Source organism: Ranitomeya variabilis, chromosome 3 (assembly GCF_051348905.1).
Source record: "Ranitomeya variabilis isolate aRanVar5 chromosome 3, aRanVar5.hap1, whole genome shotgun sequence".
Classification (NCBI taxonomy): Eukaryota; Metazoa; Chordata; class Amphibia; order Anura; family Dendrobatidae; genus Ranitomeya; species Ranitomeya variabilis.
In genome coordinates this window covers 60,982,353-61,003,157 of record NC_135234.1, presented here as the reverse complement: position 1 = coordinate 61,003,157, position 20,805 = coordinate 60,982,353, and the positions used below count along the sequence as shown (strand labels likewise).

General features: G+C 39.8%; 1 protein-coding gene across 2 annotated transcripts in view; it reads right to left on the bottom strand.

Annotated features, from left to right (window-relative positions):
- CADM2 (cell adhesion molecule 2) overlaps positions 1-20,805 on the bottom strand; it is a 784,471-nt gene that overhangs the window by 615,233 nt on the left and 148,433 nt on the right. For both annotated transcript variants that reach the window (XM_077294078.1, XM_077294076.1), the window contains exon 2: positions 13,377-13,526. The gene's annotated coding sequence lies outside the window, so the exon portion shown is untranslated. The remainder of the gene's footprint in view (positions 1-13,376; positions 13,527-20,805) is intronic.

Genomic DNA, 20,805 nt, shown 5'->3' with positions numbered 1-20,805 from the left:
GACCAGAAGCGCCAAGATGCCCATATTGATGGTCTTTTAGAGTTTATGAAAATGGCCAAGATAAATTTACAAAATGTTGTTGGTGATTGGTGAGTGAACTGGGACCTTAGAATGTGAAAGGTGAAAGGTAGCCAGCACCTAAACACTATAACAAGAAATAATTGCCTGCAAACACAGCAAGTAAGAAAATGTACAACATGACTGCCGCTATAAATACATGTTCAAAATAAAGCATAAAAGGAACAAAGGGGTACATATATCAAACAATTGTCACATTTGTATATAATTCCAGTAACATGGTCATTAACCTGTGTATACACTGAGGTAGGCATTAATGTTGATCAAACAGTGAATACAGGCATGTGTGTTTCAACCTACATACAGACATAAAAATATAAATCACAAGTAGAGAAATGAGGCACAGAGGGGTATGCACGCAAATATGAGATAGTGGATGTGTGAGTGTGGTGGGTCCCTGGACATCCTAATTCCCATAGGTAATGCTATGAACATTAGTATTAATGCCATGTTGACATATTTGTGTATTTAAATACATGTAACTGCAATTCTATGATGAGCATAAGGGTTGCATTAATATTATTTCTTTACTCATAAATGTCTGGGTAACTGGCGTACATCTGCCGTACTTCTCACCCATCTCTTTATTATTATTTTATTGTTTTCCTTCTGATATTGGCATGTATATCCCTAATTTTCTCATTTCACTACTTGTATATACAGAGGTTAATGACCATGTTAGGCTGATTACACACTCGCATAGGGCAGGGCTGCGGAGGGCTGCATAGTTCCTCTGTTAAGCCCCACCCACTGCCGCACCTCTTCCATTCAGGTCCACCTACGATGGCATGCGTCATGCGTACCTATTTTTAACATTGCCATGCTAATATATGCGGATGCCTCTGCATGCATCGTTTTGACGCTGCGCTAACTGCAACAAAATGCAACATGTTGCATTTGGTGCAGTTCGGAGAAGCTGAATGAAAGAGGTGTGCAGTGGGTGGGGCTTAATGGAGGAACTACGCAGCCCTCCGCAGCTCTGCACTACGCAAGTGTGAAACCAGCCTTACTGGGATTATATTCATATTTGACAATTGTCTGATATATATACCCCTTTGTCCCTTTCGTGCTTTATTTAGAACATGTATTTATAGCAGCAGTCGCCGTGTACAACATTTTCTTACTATAGATGAAGGCTACCTTTTAACTTTCACATTATATGGTCCAGGTTCACTCACCAATTGCCTGATCCGTGGGTTTCTTTGTTAACTAAATATTGTTATATTTTTATTTTATGGTGTTTGAATACATTTTTGTAATTTTATCTTAGCCTTCTTTATTATTTCTTTTTTTTTGTTTCTGAGATACTAATCACTTCACTCCAATCCACTAAATTCTATAGAGCAGTTAGCTGCTCATCTCCCCCTTCCACTCAACTCCTGACTTACAGGTGTTATCAGTCCTACAAAATCAGGAACCTCCACCAGTCTGTCTGCCTAAATACTGTTCACTTTCCACATGAGCTGCTGAGTTTGTTCAAAGACACTAATATCTCTATTTGTAATCATACATTTAACACTCTAGTCTTTAGAACAAGCACTTCGTCTATTACAGCAGCACATTCAGTTCACTAGTAGAATAATGCTGCCCAAACACAATGGTCATATAGAGAGGAATGCTTGCCCCTTCCCATCCACAAGGAAGTAAGGAGTCACAGGAGCTGTGTGATGCTCAAGACATGTATGAAAGTCCCATTGGTGGACTAAAAAATAAAGTTCTACCACTTTGATGGAACGGACTATGACTAAGGTGAAAACGCCAAAAGCACAACATTTTTTGCCAACTTTGAGATACCAAAATGTTTGAGACTTTCGAAGTGTTTTACGCCAATGATGCAGTGTAAACACTTTGATTAATCTGTTGTATAGTCTAAATACAGATATAGCAAATATCACCTTGACTCATGTAACACAGCTGTGGAATAATATGGAATGGAAAAGTGTAATTTGACACCTAATTTGATATTGGCCAATGGCTTGTACAAATTAAGATTATCTTAAGCCTCTTAAGTGACATTATTTTTTCAGCACACTATCAAAATTTTGCTTTATTATGAGTCATGATAATAACCTTTGCTTCATTTGTTCATCTATAGCCAAGGACAGAAGGGGGATCACAATAACCTTGTAGGTCACTGTGAATCAAGACGAGTTTTTAGATTTACTGAGAGTAAAACTTTAGAAAGCATAGTATTTTGGAGCTAAAAGCTAAAGTGAAAAGGCTAAAGTGAAACATAAAAGTGTTGTCCAGTCTTCTGATGAAAATCTACAGTCACTCCATTTAATTGCAGACTTCTAAATCCTTACAGTGTGTGCACTGCACACTGTCAAGATTCTGCTGCATTGGCCAAGAGCAGGAGCTGCGACATGACCATAAGTATGCTATTTACATAGCTTTGACCAAATTCTGACTATGCATATTTGGCCTCACACAACTAACTTGTGTCTAGCTGCCAAGTGAATCCATGTATACAAAAAGCATAATTGTGGTCATGTGACTGCTCACTCCATCCAGCAACATCAGAAAATCAAATATGAAGTCTTAATGAAACCAGTTCACCATTAGGCTGTAGATGTCAATAAGCAAGGGATGAAAAGTATATTAAAAAAATTAAATCTCACAATTGAGAATTTGCAATGTGTTTTGAGCACATACTGGCTTTCTTTGTCTGAGCTAGGTGGTTTACCATCCCAGAATGCCTATATGAACAAAAGCACCAATAACCATGAGCATGGATATTTCATGACAAACACTGATATATAAAATCAAGCAACTTAGAAAAACAATTTACAGAGTCATAATTTACACAAGGAAATTATGTTCCATTATTAGGTATTATTTCCATATCCTCCATTGACTTTGGTATTTATTTTTAACTATCTGGCCTACAGGCACCTAAGTTAGGATGGTGAATATTCAGCACCCATTGAAACATCTCTACATGGTACGAAGAATTCTTGGTCAAAAAAGCAAAAGTTATGAGTCATAAGAAGTTCAGTGACAAAAATAATGTAAGGGCATAAATTGGAGGAGTGACCACTATACTTAGATGGAATTGAAAAACAATAATAGCAATGCCTTGTGGAATTGATGTAAATAATGAAACCACATCACAACTTAACCCAATAAATTCAGTGGACTAGGTCAAATTAAAAAGCTGTTCCAATACATCATGGGAATCCTTGAGGACACCAGGAGTGCTCTGGGAAAGTGGTTTTAACAATGAATTTATCCACTCACTGAGTCATTTTGTGACCAATCCAATGCCAGACACAATTGGTCTCATTGGAAGAACGTCAATTGATTTATGGATCTTGAAGAGGGCATGAAGTATGGACAAAAATGGCTGATGAACTATAATATAATCTCTTCATACCTTTGTTATTCTCCAAGTTAAAATCCCTCCTCAGTAATGTGATTGCGGTCCCGCTGGAAAAAATTGGTAGGTTTGAAGGGCAGTTTTCTGTATGTGGTCGCATCACTGAACATAGCAATAATTTGTGACTTGTAGGATGAAGAGTCCATAACCACCAGAACTCCACCTTTGTCCGAAATTTTGATGGCAGTGTTCATTTCATGGGAACCTGTCACCAGTAGTGATGAGCGAGTGTACTCGTTAATTTGGTTTCTCCGAGCATGCTCGGGTGGTCTCCGAGTATTTTGCCGTGCTCAGAGATTTAGTTTTTGTCACAGCAGCTGCATGATTTGTGACTGCTAGACAGCCTGAACACATGTGGGGGTTTCCTTTTTGTTAGGGAATTCCCACATGAATTCAGCCTGTCTAGCAGCCTCAAATAATGCAGCTGCGGCGATGAAAACTAAATCTCCGAGCACGCCAAAATGCTTGGAGACCAACTGAGCATGCTCGGGAAAACCCAAGTAACGAGTATACTCTCTCATCACTAGCCCCCAGAAGTAAGGATATTAACTTGCAGATATGCAGTTATCTTCAGTTTAATAGCGTTATTATGCTGTTCGGCGCCTGCAGGCAGCCGAATGCAGCAGGGAGAAAATTAACTTTATTCTCCCTGCCAGCATTTGGTTTTCAATCAAGGAGGCTGGGGCTCTGCTGGTTCAGTCATCTCTCTGAGAATACAGAGCAGTCGCTATAACCACTCTCACAGCCCTGACAGCTAAGAATCAGCCAGAGCCGGGAGCACGGTTACAGTGACCGCTCTGTATTCTTGGAGCGGTAACTGAACAAGCGGTGACGTATTGGAACAGCTTTCCAATTTGACCTGGTCCACTGAATTTATTTGCTTAAGTTGTGATGTGGTAGCATAATATACATCAATTTCACATGACATTGTCATTAATCCTTTGCAATTCCATCTTTCTAAGTATATTGGTTACTCCTCCGAGTTATGCTTTTATTATTTTTATCACTTACTTTTTCATGACTTGTAATTTTTTCTCCTTAGACCAATAATTCTTCTTACAATGTAGAGGTGTTTCCATGTGTGCTATATATTCACCTTTTCTGGTTAATTTAATGATGTCCTTCTGGGAGAAGAACTATCTATATCTTTCTGACAATCTGGGTTTTTTTGTATCTGATATTATCAATTCTGAAAATTCCTGTTCTGTCTCCGCCATCTAATTTGTTACCTCCGATTATCTGTTTGCATAATTTGCAGTTTCTCAGCCAGTATACAGGACTTGATATATTCATACCTTTATTTGTAGTGCTTTGGCTCCCTCTAGCGGTCAGAGATATGTTTACTGTTCTATTTTTCTGTTATGTATTTTTTATGTCTGATTCTCCCTTGCAATGCATTATGGTAGCTCAGCCTACATTTCCCTCCATTATCCTTTCACTTCCAGTTTGCTCTCCAGGAAAGACGCTTGCACTTCATCCCCCTTGCGATTGCATTGCCGGTATGTCTTTATGCTCTCTGTAGATATTTCTGCTCTATATTAGCCTAGCTTAACCAGTTGCTCTCCTAGTTCAGTTACTAGCCTTCTAAATGTAATGCATAACGTTTATCATGTGTAGTATGTATTTGTTCTATACCATGTACTGATTCCATGTATATCATTGTTCACAGTTTCACCGCATCAATATACCACTACGTTTAATAAAGCACAGACTCAACCACAGTCTCCTTATTGGACCCGGTATAGCGGTTTAGCTGACTAGATAGCTACAATGAGCCTGCCTCATTTAGTGAGGACAGAACAGTGAAACGGCAGCCATCCATCTAGTGGGATTCAAGTCACCGGCTACAGAGAGACTAAATACAGCTACAGCAATCTCTGCACAGCCAAGCACTTTCCCAAGACACCATGTCTCACAAATCGCATAGAACAAGATCTGTTACTTCCGTCTCCTCAAAGACAACATCCATCAGCAGTGCGGTCGCCATTGCCCGCGCAAATGCTGAAGCCGCCAAAATACGAGCGAGCTTTGCTGACCAAGAGATGCAACTTAAATTAGAAAAGGCACGCCTAGATGACGAAGAGAGAAGGTCACGCTTAGAGAGAGCCGACCAAGAGAGAAGGATGCAGTTAGAAAAGGCACGCGTGGATGCCGCCTTAGAAAGCCTAGCAGCAAAAAGGGAAGCTGCCGCAGCCCTCGCTGAAGCGGAATCGCTAGAAGCCGCGCAAAGTCCTAAGGTGCATAGCCAAAGCAGTACGTCGAGTCTGGAGTTTCCACTACAAGACTCACCACAACGCACATCTCAGTATGTTAATGAACTTCCTGATCCAAACTATAACCCTGAATCAGTACCAAAACAAGAATACGACGTCTCCAGCGAAGTGAGCGAGAGTCATCACGAGGCTCAGCTCCAGGACAGAAACAAACTCGAAAACGTGAGACAAAACAACTCTGCTAATGACTACCTTGCCCCTCACCAGGTAACCAATGTGGATCACCCTGCTGACACACCATACGTCAGACCGAAGCAATACGACACCGGCTGGCGCCACCCTGAGGACACTAACAGGTATGAATGCACCTCACATCACTATCAGGATGATCCATCACCAGTGTACTCCACTGACAACCGGTTCACAACAGAATTTGCCAAGTTCTTCACATGACGTGAACTGGTTGCCAAGGGACTCATGAAATTCACTGATCAAGCTGAAGGTTACAGAGCTCGGAAAGCTTCCTTCCAAAATGTCATTAGAGACTTGGGGCTACAACACAGGGAAGAGATAGACCTGTTAGTCAAATACCTGGGAGAAGAGTCAGTCAAACACGCTGTAAGGATCAGAGACAGTAATATAAACCGCCCTGAGACTGGCCTCAAAGAGATCTGGAAGAGGCTGGATGAGTGTTACGGCTCAGCAGAAGTAATAGAAAAGGCCTTGTTCAAAAGAATCGATGACTTCCCTAAAATTTCTAACAAAGGTCTCCAGAAACTTAGAGAGCTAGGCGACCTACTAAAGGAAATCCAAGTTGCCAAATACGAGGACGACCTACAGGGACTTGCATTTCTCGACACAGCCAGAGGTGTTAACCCTATAGTCCAGAAGTTGCCCTACAATCTACAGGAGAGGTGGCTCACACATGGTTCCACGTATAAATACAAACACAGTGTTCCATTTCCTCCCTTCTCCGTTTTTGTAGACTTTATACACCAACAAGCGAGAATTAGAAACGATCCCAGCTTTGACTTTGCGATGCCATATGCCACACCGTCACCACCTGCAAATCCACGCAGAACATCTGTGGCAGTACACAAGACTTATGTTTCTTCTCCAGGTTCTAATTACAGGTCTGCTGGCTGCTCCCAATCAGAGACAAAGGTGCAGGACCCTGACAAGCAGTGCCCACTTCATCAGAAGCCTCATCCTCACCTGAAATGCAGAGCCTTCAGAGGAAAATCTATGCCAGACCGCAGAAGCTTCCTGAAAGAGAACGGTATCTGCTACAAGTGCTGCTCGTCCACAACTCATCTCGCCAAGGATTGCAAGGTCAGTGTAAAATGCACAGAATGTGGCACCACAGACCATAACACTGCTCTACACCCTGGCCCGGCTCCATGGAGTGCACAAAACACGCCAGCTGACAGTGAGCATGGCGGGGAGGAAAGGAACACTGATACAGCTACACCAGAGATCACTTCACAATGTACCGAGGTCTGCAAAGGGACAATAGACAGTAGGTCCTGTTCAAAAATATGCCTTGTCAGAGTATACCCAAAAGGCCATAGAGACCAGGCTGTAAGACTGTATGCTATCTTGGATGATCAAAGTAATCGATCCTTGGCAAGATCAACATTCTTTGACCTATTCAACATCAAAGGGCCAAGCACTCCCTACTCATTAAAGACGTGTGCAGGTACTGTGACAACGGCAGGCAGGAAAGCTACTGACTACCAAATCGAGTCATTAGACGGACAATTCTGCCTACCGCTACCTACGATCATCGAATGTAACCAGATCCCAGACAACAGATCTGAAATCCCTATGCCAGATGTAGCAATCCATCACGCTCACTTAAAGCGAATAGCACACCTTATACCAGAACTCGACCATCAGGCCCAGATAATTCTGCTGTTGGGGAGAGATATCCTGCAGGTTCATAAAGTGAGACGTCATATCAATGGACTCCACAATGCTCCCTATGCCCAAAATCTAGACCTAGGATGGGTCATAATTGGCAATGTATGCTTGAGACGCATGCACGCCCCATCTTCTGTGACAAGCATGCTGACAAATACATTGGAGAAAGGACGACCATCTCTGTTTCAACCTTGTAACAATGAGTTCCATGTCAGGGAACTGCCACACAGCATCCAACTGCCCAATCATTTAATAGACTTTACTCATGACAGCAGCATAGTGTCGGGAAGCTATGAGGATCAGTTAGGGTGCACAGTCTTCCAGAGAACTAAGCAGGACAACCAAGTGGCAATGTCGGTAGAGGACAAGTTGTTCTTAGAGGTAATGGACAAGGGACTCGTTAAAGATGAGACCAACAGCTGGGTCGCACCTCTTCCCTTCAAAACCCACAGACCACGTCTACAGAACAACAGAAATCAGGCATTACAACGTTTCTCCTCTCTCAAGCGTAATCTGCAAAAGAAACCAGAGATGAAAGATCACTTTTTCTCCTTCATGTCAAAGATTTTCGAAAACTGTCACGCAGAACTAGCTCCCACTCTCAAAGACTCTGAAGAATGCTGGTTTCTACCCATGTTCGGAGTATACCACCCTAAAAAACCAGGCCAGATCAGAGTCGTGTTTGATTCCAGTGCCAAATTCAATGATGTCTCCCTGAATGACGTTCTACTGACAGGACCAGACCTCAATAACAAACTGCTTGGAGTCCTTATGCGCTTCCGTAAGGATTCCATTGCCTTCATCGCTGACATCCAGCAAATGTTCCATTGTTTCCTTGTGAGAGAGAGAGACAGGAACTTCCTAAGATTCTTCTGGTACAGAGACAATGATCCCTATAAAGAAGTCACAGAGTATCGCATGAGAGTGCACATCTTTGGCAACAGTCCTTCCCCTGCAGTCGCCATTTATGGATTCAAAATGTCGGCTCAGGAAGGAGAAGCAGAATACGGAGCAGATGTCAGACAATTCATAGAAAAGGACTTTTATGTCGACGACTGTCTAAAAGCCATGCCTTCAAATGAGACTGCCATCAGTCTTCTCAGGAGAGCCCAGGACATGCTTGCCTGCTCGAACCTTAGGCTTCATAAAATAGCCTCAAACAGCCAAGAACTCATGGAAGCATTCCCTTCTCAGGACCTATGTAATGGTCTCAGAGACCTGGACCTGGGGTCAGACCCCGCACCAATGCAACGCAGCCTTGGGCTTCTCTGGAATCTACAGTCAGACACTTTCACCTTTCAGGTCAACCAGGAAGAAAGGCCTTTCACACATAGAGGCGTCCTGTCTACCATCAACAGTCTGTACGATCCCTTGGGTTTCGCAGCTCCTGTTACTATACAAGGCAAGGCCCTACTAAGAGACTTAACTAGGGAAACATCTGACTGGGATGCACCTCTGCCACCTGAAAAGAGGATCCAGTGGGAAGAGTGGAAGAACTCGTTAGCGGCACTCTCCAACCTGAATGTGCCAAGACCATACGCCCCTGTGCAATCTACGGAGATACAAAACCAAAGACTGTACGTATTTGCAGATGCTTCCGTCAAAGCAATTGCCGCTGTTGCCTACCTCAAAACTGTAGACTCCAAATGTCAGTGCCACATTGGTTTCATTATGGGAAAGGCCAAACTCGCACCACAACCAGAGCACACTATACCCAGGTTAGAGCTTTGTGCCGCAGTCCTAGCCATTGAGTTAGCAGAGTTCATCACATCCGAAATGGATATCGACCTGACACAGGCCAAGTTCTACTCAGACAGCAAAGTAGTCTTGGGATATATACACAACGAAACCAGGCGATTCTACGTTTATGTCAATAACAGAGTGCTACGAATCAGGAGAGCAGTTCATCCAAAGCAGTGGCATTACATACCCACGGACCAGAATCCCGCAGATCATGCAACTAGAGTAGTTGACGCAAGTCGACTAGGAAGCACAACGTGGCTCTCAGGACCAAAACTATTGTACGTTGAGGAATGTTTTCCAGACACCTTTGAACTAGTAGGAGAGGACTCAGATGCTGAAATCCGCCCTCAGGTGTCTACACTTCATACAATGACCTCTGTTATCCAGCTTGGATCTTGCAGGTTCGACAGATTCTCATGTTGGAAGTCACTTACTCGAGCCATTACCTGCCTGACTCATATAGCTCGCTCATTCAGGACCACCAGAACTTGTGGCACAGAAAAATGTAAAGGTTGGCATCTTTGTAAAGATACATATGTTACCTCTGACTTAGCGTTCTCTAGAAATCACATCATCCTCACTGTTCAAAGAGAAACCTACTTTGCAGAAATCCAATGTCTCATTAACAAAGCTCCAATACCAGTGAGCAGCGTATTGAGAAAACTTGACCCATTCATCGACAACAGTGGCCTACTGAGAGTAGGAGGCCGACTCAAACAAGCTGAGATGGAGTTTGTGGAGAAATTCCCTCTTATACTTCCTGGAAAATGTCATGTTGCCTACCTAATCATACAACATTACCACAATCTGGTCAAGCGCCAATGGAGACAGGTACAAAGTCTTGCAAATACTTTCTGGGACAGGTGACGCAAACAATATTTGTCTACCCTGCAGCCACGTACGAAGTGGCAATCTACTAAACCTAATCTGAACGTAGGTGACCTTGTTCTTGTGAAAGACTGTCAAATTCACCGGAACCAGTAGCCACTTGGTCTAGTTACCCCAACGTTCCCGAGCAAGGACGGCAACGTCCGCAAAGTTGAACTAAGGATGACCAAAGGGAATGAACCTAAGACATTTTCCAGACCGGTATCTGAACTGGTCCTATTGTTGCCTTTGGAAGAAAGGAGTAGTGACATCCATTGATGTCAGACGGGGAGTGTTCTGTCTCCGCCATCTAATTTGTTACCTCCGATTATCTGTTTGCATAATTTGCAGTTTCTCAGCCAGTATACAGGACTTGATATATTCATACCTTTATTTGTAGTGCTTTGGCTCCCTCTAGCGGTCAGAGATATGTTGACTGTTCTATTTTTCTGTTATGTATTTTTTATGTCTGATTCTCCCTTGCAATGCATTATGGTAGCTCAGCCTACATTTCCCTCCATTATCCTTTCACTTCCAGTTTGCTCTCCAGGAAAGACACTTGCACTTCATCCCCCTTGCGATTGCATTGCCGGTATGTCTTTATGCTCTCTGTAGATATTTCTGCTCTATATTAGCCTAGCTTGCGAGCAGCAGGGCCCTCATTCCTCCTGGTATCTGTTTTGAACTGTGATTTCTGTTATGCTGTAATGTCTATTGTCTGTACAAGTCCCCTCTATAAGTTGTAAAGCGCTGCGGAATATGTTGGCGCTATATAAATAAAATTATTATTATTATTATTATTATTATTAGCTTAACCAGTTGCTCTCCTAGTTCAGTTACTAGCCTTCTAAATGTAATGCATAACGTTTATCATGTGTAGTATGTATTTGTTCTATACCATGTACTGATTCCATGTATATCATTGTTCACAGTTTCACCGCATCAATATACCACTACGTTTAATAAAGCACAGACTCAACCACAGTCTCCTTATTGGACCCGGTATAGCGGTTTAGCTGACTGGATAGCTACAATGAGCCTGCCTCATTTAGTGAGGACAGAACAATTCCCATCGCACCATCTCGAGTGCATTCAGACACTTCCTCTCTCAGCACCAATGACAGATAGCATCATTGCAAGTGTCTTGAATTGAAAGGGTCAACAGATCGATTAGAGGAGGAGATATCAGGAGATGCCTCCTCACTCATGAGATGTTTTGAATATATAAATTATGTACCTGCAGCCTGCATGGCCTTCATTTATTCAAGGAAATTATGTTCCATTACTAAGTATTATTCCTATAGCCTCTAGTAATGTTGGTATTTATTTTTAATTATGTAAATTGTTTTTCTATGTTTCTTGATTTTATGTACCTGTTTGTCATGTGATATCCATACTTATGATCATTGGTGGTTTTGTACACAGATGCATTCTGGGATAGTAAACCATGTAGCTCAAGGAACATCAGTGTGTGTTTGAAAAATGCTGCTAATTCACAATTTTGATATGCAATTTTTTAAATACATTTTTCAATAAATCTTTAGAATTTTTAAGAAGCTGGATTTATCTTCTCTCCAGGGAAGCTTGACAACATGTGGTGTGTGCTCTATAAGGATTCAGATGTCTGTAGTCTCTTAGAGTGGCTACAGACTTTCATCAGAAGATGAGACTTCTTTAGGCTACATTCCCATGATGAGCTTTTGGTAAGATATTGATGCTGCAAAATTTCAGCAACATTTTTTTACCTAGAAAGCAAGTTAGGCTATTTACGGTCATTTCATTGCATATTTTTAGTCTCGTTGGAATGTTATGTTTTAAAGAAAGCTGCTTTGTTTTTGATACTTACTGGTATTTGGCTTTGACATACCCTAATTGATACAGGATTACATGCATTTTTTTATGCATTTCCATTTCTAAAAATGCATGTGTGGTTTTTACCTGCGGATTTTCCACATCTGATGCAAGTCCATGAGAAAAATCCACACATAAAACTCAGCATAACTGCAAGAGAAATTGACTTGTTGCGCATTTGAACTACGCAACACAGGTCAGTTTACTCAGAATAAAAAAGATGCTCAGTTGGTGTGATATTTCTGTAAATCCCATGCACTTTCCTGGGACTGTCAGATTCTGCATTTTTGATGATGTGAAAATATGCAGTGTCAGAAACTCACCAAAAACTAGTCATGGGCAAACAGCCTTAACCTCTGAAGAAGTCTATTAATAATCAATTGGCTTTTTATAGGCCCCCATGGAGATCCTACAATGCTGTTTACTTTATCTCTGGGATGTGATTCTCTGTAAATATTTCCATACATTTTTGGAGACACTGAAACACAAATAATTTATTTTTTATATATCTTTGATAAGATTCAAATCCAGTTCTAAATCTCAACATTGATATCTCCTTAAAGAAAAGCAGAAAAGGCGAGAGGAGATGTGCAAATTTTCAGAAGAAGAGAAGAAACGCGTGAGCAGACATTAACAACATTTATTTCTAATCGAATGAATGATCTGAATATACTTTGTAGCAGATTCCACGCTGTTTCTTGTGAAATGCTTAAGTATTTCATGTTCAAACCCTTTGGCAAAAATGAATGGGACTTTGTTTTTTTTTTGTTTTTTTTCACTCTCTTTCCAGACTTCACAGGAAATTAGTATTAAAACTTTGCCATTCTGTTCTCGCCTGGTAGAACATAGCGGAGATAGCGAAATATAAGTCTATGTAAGTTATCCTAACATTTCTCACATTGTCATAGCCTGCAGACCTTCGGGCATCCTCCAACGTACATGTAAGCTTTTCATTTAACACTTACTGCAACATTCTCAATTATTCTCGACAAAGTAAGAGACCGCAATCTTAACCAGCAAGTCTATTGTTAGTGAGCAGTACATATTCTCTATTTGAGGTATATTCCTGAGCATCGGCTGAGGAATTTCTCAGCTAAAGCTCAGTGAAGAATCTATTCATAAAACCTACAAAGCCTCACAGCAAAAAAGCTTTTCATGTTACATCTCAACAGTCAGAAACCTTCTCTCTCTGTATTTGTCAGACGTATCAAAATAGCAAGAAGTCAGGATAAAAATATTCCAAGGGATTGAATGCATGGCATAGTATAGGGGAAAATGGAGAGCATTCCCAACATGGTATGTAGTATTAAAAATATGATTACCTTTTTTGTCGTCAAAGTAGAGGGTCTGCTGAGCTGGGTTTGACCACTGGAGGGAGGTGTTATCATTTTGATCAACGCGACAAGTCAGGTTCACCGTTCCTCCTTCGATAGCTGTAACGTTCTGTGTTACTGGAAACTGCCCTTGGCTCACTAAAGGGAGAATCAGAGGATATGGCTGAGCACAGAAGTTACAAACCAGAATGTAAAGCACGAGCATGCTACAGGCCGACACATACAGAAATCAAGAGAAAACATAGTGCTGGGAAATAACAGGAGGCAATCAATTCTGAACATGACTTCTTTGGTTCACCTCTGGATCAAAAATGCCTTTGTTGTGGTCCTTAGAATTGACACTTAACACTGTTTGATATTTCCTCTGTGGGGAAGTCTCAAGTATAGATGAAGCAGTTCGGAGTCAGAAAATAAGGTGCTAGGCGAAAACAAGAGCGGAAGGCCACTACATAAAGATAACCAGACCTAATTAAATATAAAAATGCATATATCTCTATGAAACATAATTAACAAAGACCATAAAAACATTTAGAACCACATGTCCAATAAAGTAGTACACACCCCTGAGTATAAAATAGACCAAAAAATAAAATCATAGGAAGTGCATAAATAGATATACCAGTGTACAGTATAGATAATGGTGATCATGGGTATTGTTAGAACTCCAAAAAGTTTCTCACAGAAGTGATAGTGTGAAATTATGCTATATTCTATGGTCATGTAACATGCCGCACGCACCCACACCAGATGCTTGTATATAATGAAACATTGCAAACATCTAAGACAGCTGTAACACCCTCGCCTAAGATGTAATTAGTAGCAGTAGTAACATATACTTATCTATATGTATAATCCCATTTACATATATGAAGATAATGTATACAAGCAAAATAGCTCGAATGGGCAGCATATAAATTATGTGCCAAAACCCAGAAGATGCATGGTTTAAATATAGGGAAAGCGAGTGGGCACTAATAGGGCTAACACATGTAGAGCCCACAATACTGTGTGCAGTTCACACTGGAAAATGGAACACCTTTCATGCCCAAAACAACTGTAACTCACATGTACTTAGATAAATAGGAATAAACCATGGTAAGCTGTAAGCAAGAGGAACAGGAGTGTGAGGAAAGACCTCGCATGTATTGCTGTAATGACAGCGTCATCAGGGGAGATAGCATTTGATGGATATAAATATCAAGCAATAAATGAGATAAATGGATACCGGCAATTTGCCATGTCTCTGCTGTCAAGAAGTAGATCTAAGGCCGGGGCTCACACTTAACGTATGAAAAATCGGTCCGATTCTCTCAGCCGAGAGTCACACGAGTGTTCTCCGTATGGTCTCTGTTATATCCAGGCCCCATCCGCCCCACTTCCTGGAAGAAGTCACTTACATAAAGTGATAAAAGTTGAATTCTCAGCAACAATACAGCTGATATGAGACATACAGGGATGACTGTTTTCAGCATTCTATAACCTGTATGCCCATAGTAATAGTTTAGAGAGGTCAAATGTGGTGACAGATTCCCTTTAAAATGTAAAAATAAAATCCTGAAGTATGTGAAAGTATAAAGTTATCTCAAGAACTGCATGAACTAACCATTTATTTCTCTTGATATTAGTAGACAGTATCTGCAGCTACTTTCCTAAACAAAGTCGAAATATCCGTGACAGATCTTACAGCAACACAAATATCGTCCGGTAGATTATTACTTTGGGAAGACAGCATATACCTGATAATACCGTGCATGTCTTTGTAGCAAACAATGAAATGAGTCACTGATAATATATTTTTCCAACAAAACCACAATATTATCCTTTGCGACCTGCCATATATATATACAAAGAAAAGAAATGTGCCGGAAATAAAGGAATACTGTAAGGTAACATGGTTTAATTTGTATCGCTATGTCTTTCTTTAAATCACTAGGGGGTTGAATCATTGCCGCTATAAAGCACTTTCCAATTGGGTGATAAATTAGAATGTGCTAGAACGCTAATATAAACAATACGATGGAATAAAGGATATAGGAGGTAGCAGCAGCATACGTTTTGTATCTCACCATTCTGAAAACATACAGTATATCTCCTGTCAAATCAGTTGTGTCCTCTGGGAACATAACATTCATAATGCACATTTAATCTGCATTTCTAAATTGTTTATATGCAAAGCTGTAATTCTTGGTGTGATAATCAGTCCAAGAGGCTTCCAGAGACGAAAGATTCAATAAATAAATCAATGAAGTCCTTTTATATCATCTCTTTCACTGCGTGATTAACTCAAGTGCCACATACTGCATTCACATAGTCAGACATTTGGCTCAATATTCCTTTCAAGCTTCCTCGTTTTCCACCCCGTTTCTAAAACAATTTTGTATGTGCTTTTCTTAATTACAGGGTAATCTTGAAGAAACCTTTCATCTCTGACAATTTGTTTCTACTAAGAAGAATACGTGTAAGCTGGTGAAACAGCTATGTGTACTCCCCTGGGTAAGTTGGAGGAGACCTCAGTTAACTACAAATGTGTCAGTGGATGTGGTTAAAAATGTAGCACAGTGGGTAATTAAGGGGAAATCTTTATTTCATTCCAACAAAAAAGTAACATGCCTCAAATTCTATCTTATCAAAAACTGGGTAACTAAAATTTATTTTTATCCTTGCATTTATAACATTGGCATTAGATATGACTCATTCTTTAGACACAATAGTCAATGAGAAAATTAGACTATAAAAAAGAACACCGAAAGCTAAAGAAGTTATCTGGTGCAACCAAGTAGTGTCATAAAGGGGTTCCAATTGATCATAATGATATAAATCAATTAAGTAGTGTTCAGATTAAAAGGAATTTGTAACCAGATTTTTGCCACTTAATTTGAAAACAGCGTAATGTTATTGGAATTTTTACCTTGAAAAAAGGTAAAACGTGTTGGTGGATAAAAAACCCTTCATTTTATACCATTGAAGAGTCTTCGTTTGCGCAAGCTCAGCCCAGGTCCGTTTGTTATTTTACCAGGCCTTAGAACTGGAGGAGAATGAGTTAGATGACCTTAGAAGGAAAATATATTTCTGGTTGAGGGATGAGTTGAGATAACCTTAGAAATAGAGATGAGCAAACTTCTCCTGATGAAGCCACGATGGTGAAACGCGCGTCGAGGCTCTTTCCTGCTTACAGCACGCCTGCATTCCTTTAAACCATGCCCCAAGGTAACTACATATCACCATATATGGCATAGATCTTTATCTACTTACTCTGGGCTTAACTATATGCTTTCTATTACTGGGTTTACAGTGAGATGAGTATTGACTTATAGATTATCTAGCCTAAGTGTTCTCTTTTATATTACTCATCCCTGTAACTGATTACCCCTGTGTTATCCTGTAACATATGGCAGTGCGTTACTGTAGCAGGATTTTTTGGATGGATTTTTTTCTTGCGTACTCTGCCAGCATAATTGTCACCATCTATCACCATCTACATAGACTGGCCATTTTTTAGCTGCTGTCTCTCTTTGACCATTGTCTTGTTCATATTTATATTCTAATAAAATTGTATTGATATTTGCTACCTCTATTTTCTGGCGTGGATTCTGTGTGCTATCATATTGCTAATTATTTACCATTGATATTTAATCTCTTAGATATTAGCCACTGACCCACAGCCTAACGTTGTTTTTATAGGTTTATATGAGATGAGCAAACTTGTTCGCAAAATGTACGACAATCTAAAATTCGGCATGAATGCTGCACATTCAGGTTTGTGTTCAAATTCCCAAGCTTTGTTCCTAAAAATTGGCAAAAGTCGGCCAAAGTTCGGTAAATGACCAAGTTCACTGAAGGCTCTTTCAGACGTAAATGTTTCCGGTAGCAGCATGGGCCGAAAATGTCCTGCACATGTACATGTGCATCAGTGTGATATGCACTGGTGCCTGGAAATCAGCGGCTTTGTTTGCGCTGTTCTCTGGCACCGGGTGCTGAAAAAAACAACTCACATCACTGTCCCTTGCTCGTGCTGTGACCAGTTCTAGAAGAAGAAAATGTTGAGAGTTGTATTCAACTGCTAACAGTGAGTGCAAGCAGTGGCTGATGGGAAAATTCATCAGCCGCCACCTGTGCTATAGATAATTTTTTTTTTAAATGAAGTGTATTCTTGATAACCAGCCAGGCAAAACTGTCAGGGTTAGTGTTCCTATTCAAATTTATTGTATATTCCAAGGGATAACGTTTTATAGCTGTCCATGGTTCTGAAAAAATAATCGGGAAAAACTTCCTTTTTTGATATCTATCAACATTTTAGTAAACATTATATTTCAATAAAATATGTTTTAACTGTAGTTAACCTCCTATTCACATGACCCCTTACGCTATCTGATCTACAAATTCCCCAGTGACCTTTGACATATGTTTACTTGGCTTTCCTCAATGTGAGGCTGTGAAAATACTACGCATTTTGGTCCCACACTTTCCCTACAGGTATTTTCACATCAAATCTATTTAAATATTACCTTTCTGAATCTTGCTACCTAGAGCACCGCTGCATTCAGTGTGGTTTTGAACTACAAAGGACTTCTACATCAAAGATTGTAAACATTGACATGATGTTTGAAGGCACTAGAAAGCAAATGTTTTTGAACGCACACATGATCAAAAGTAATAAGAAAACCTTCTGTTTTTCACCCTGACTCCTTTCAGTAAACATTTGTCGGACGCTACAAAATGTGTTACAACTGGCCAATGCTATTGTTAAGTGCTTTGCACTTGTCAAGAATGTGAGCTAGAAGAAATGGGAAGTAGAAAGCCTTATGAAGTAGGCAGAAAATGTAAAGAATAACATGATAGATATGCCCTGATCGAGGAGGAGATACTGAAATGAATACTAAAGCGAAATCAGCAATAGAAACGCTGGTCAATATGTTTCTAAGGAGCTATAGATTTTTGCAGGAACAAAGATTTATTAGAAAATATTTATAGTGCAGCAGGTTGTAGGAATGAATTCTAAAATAATGCTACAATCATTTTCTTTATTACATACTATAAAACTACTCTGTGCAACTGAACAAGGCGGAGAAGTAGACAAACACTACTGAAAGAGGAATATCAAGAAGGCTTTATGCTAATCTGGTTTTACTTGAAAAGTACTTAGTGGAAAATGTAATTTAGCTTTGGATAAAGCTTGAAAGCAGAAGCAAATTTATAGGGAATGTATAGGTGGCAGACTGACCCAGACCCTGGTGCCACATAGGGATGAGCCAATGGCTTCGGATAACTTCAGATAGCGGTTACCGAATAGCTGCATCGGGAGCCTAGATACCTGGATCGCTCCCGATAATCAGCTGTTCGGCACCTCAGCTGCATGTGTTGTGACTATGTGACTGTCACAACGCATGTATGGAGGGTCAGTTTGTTGTAATGCTGCAGAGACTCCTATGGATCCCAGGAACAAGGCTCTGAAGAAACCCACTGTAATGTAGCCGCGGAGACACATGTGCTCCATTCAATTGTTACTGAAATTCTAGAGAAAAAAAGCTTTTATACTACTGTATCTTTATCAGCCCCATAGAGAATAATTTTACGGGATCAGTAGGGTCCCAGCAGTCGGATCTCCAATATTAAGAAATTTGTCTCCTATACGTTGAATAAGCAATACCTTTCTCACTAAATAACTCTTTAAACATTAGTTAAATGGTAAATTGAAAAAGCCATATTTTTATCCCTATTGATTTCTGTAAGCATGTCCATCTTACAACCACATGTCAATAATACATTTGTATTACTGGATTTATTTTTCTAAGTCTTCAAATATTCCTTGATATAATCCAAAATGTAATCCTCTAGTGACCTAACTTACAAAATATGAATATAACACTGGTCTAAAAGAAAATATTCTTTTTCAGAACTGTATTATGGATGGAAATTTGTGCCCTGATTGACCTCATTAGGAGATGACCAGCCATAAATCAGCATCCGATGATGCATGCTACATTTTTTGTGTTACAGAATCTGAAACTTGCATGTGTCCATGCAGAGAACTGAGCTATTATTATAGGGTCAGTGTAAATCAGGTTTGTGCCCACGCCTATTCTAGACTACGATAACACACACGCATAAAAATCGGGGATGTGCATTGGAAGTTGATACGTTGCATATGTTGGGTCTATTCATTACAAATTGCTCCAAATGCCTAAATAAAAGTTTCTAATTGTACAAATTGACAATAAAGGATATATTTTTATTTTTGGCATGAATCCGAGCAACTAGGAGATATTAACTTTCCATGGGTTGGTCCTAGAAATGATGATTATTTAAGACTCCTATCTTTTTATTTACAGGTACACTCATTCTTTTATTTTTAAACATTTTCACTAAGAAATCAAATAAACCTAATGATGGGATTCTTTTCGTAATGAACATAAATGAGTGGAAAGAATTAGGTTTATGGAAGAAAAGGGAATGGTTAAATGTGGTATACTGCACTTCTGTTTATATGGATTAAGATCCTTAGCCATGGATAATCTTTAGTATGTAAAAGCGAAATTGCTGTACTTTACAACCAAATGAGTGTTTCTCAGCTAGTATTGGATTAATGTTCAGCAACAGATGGTAGAGGGCTCCACATATATGGTATAAAGTGATCCCTTTACATTGCGTGCACAATGGTGGCATGTGCTACTCACATTTACGTCTCTATAAAGCTTGAAAATAGCTGAAAAAACTGCAATGCACTGTCCACAAAAGCGTCAAATAACAAAAAGGCAATATATTTCTCTATATGTAACTGTGATGCATTATTAAGTATAGCCACAATCTAAAGGGTTTCTAAAAATGCATCCTGTGTACAATATAGTGATTTCCTGGTTACTGAATCTCAAGGACTAGAACTCACCTAATTTATCTTCCCGATAAATCCAAGAGCAATTAAAATGTAGGAAAGATTCAAACCTATAACTTTACATTTATTTTAGACTTTGTAATAGATACACTAAAGGAATTACCAGAGACTAAAATATTGATGACCTTTTCTAGATTGATTTTTCGTGGGTTGCCATATGCTCCTAAGATCCAGTGAAGGGAAAACAAAAAGCTTTAGACTATCAATATATTTTGGATATTTGAAGCTTACAATTTTGTGAGGTACTTGTGAAGAACATTTGGTTTCCATTATACATTTATCTGGGAGTCTCTCACAAATGTTTTCATGACATATTGTGTTGAACTCACTGAATATTACATTTATCTGAGCCTGTGTTTTTCCTTGTTCTTAATTATTTCCACTTTCCAACAAAGGATTATACAACTCATGACCATGTCTTGAGGGTTGCCATATGCTCCTTAGTTCCAGTGAAGGGAAAACAAAAACGTTGAGAATATCAGGATATTCTGGACATTTGCAGCTTACAATTTTATGGGAACTGTCTGG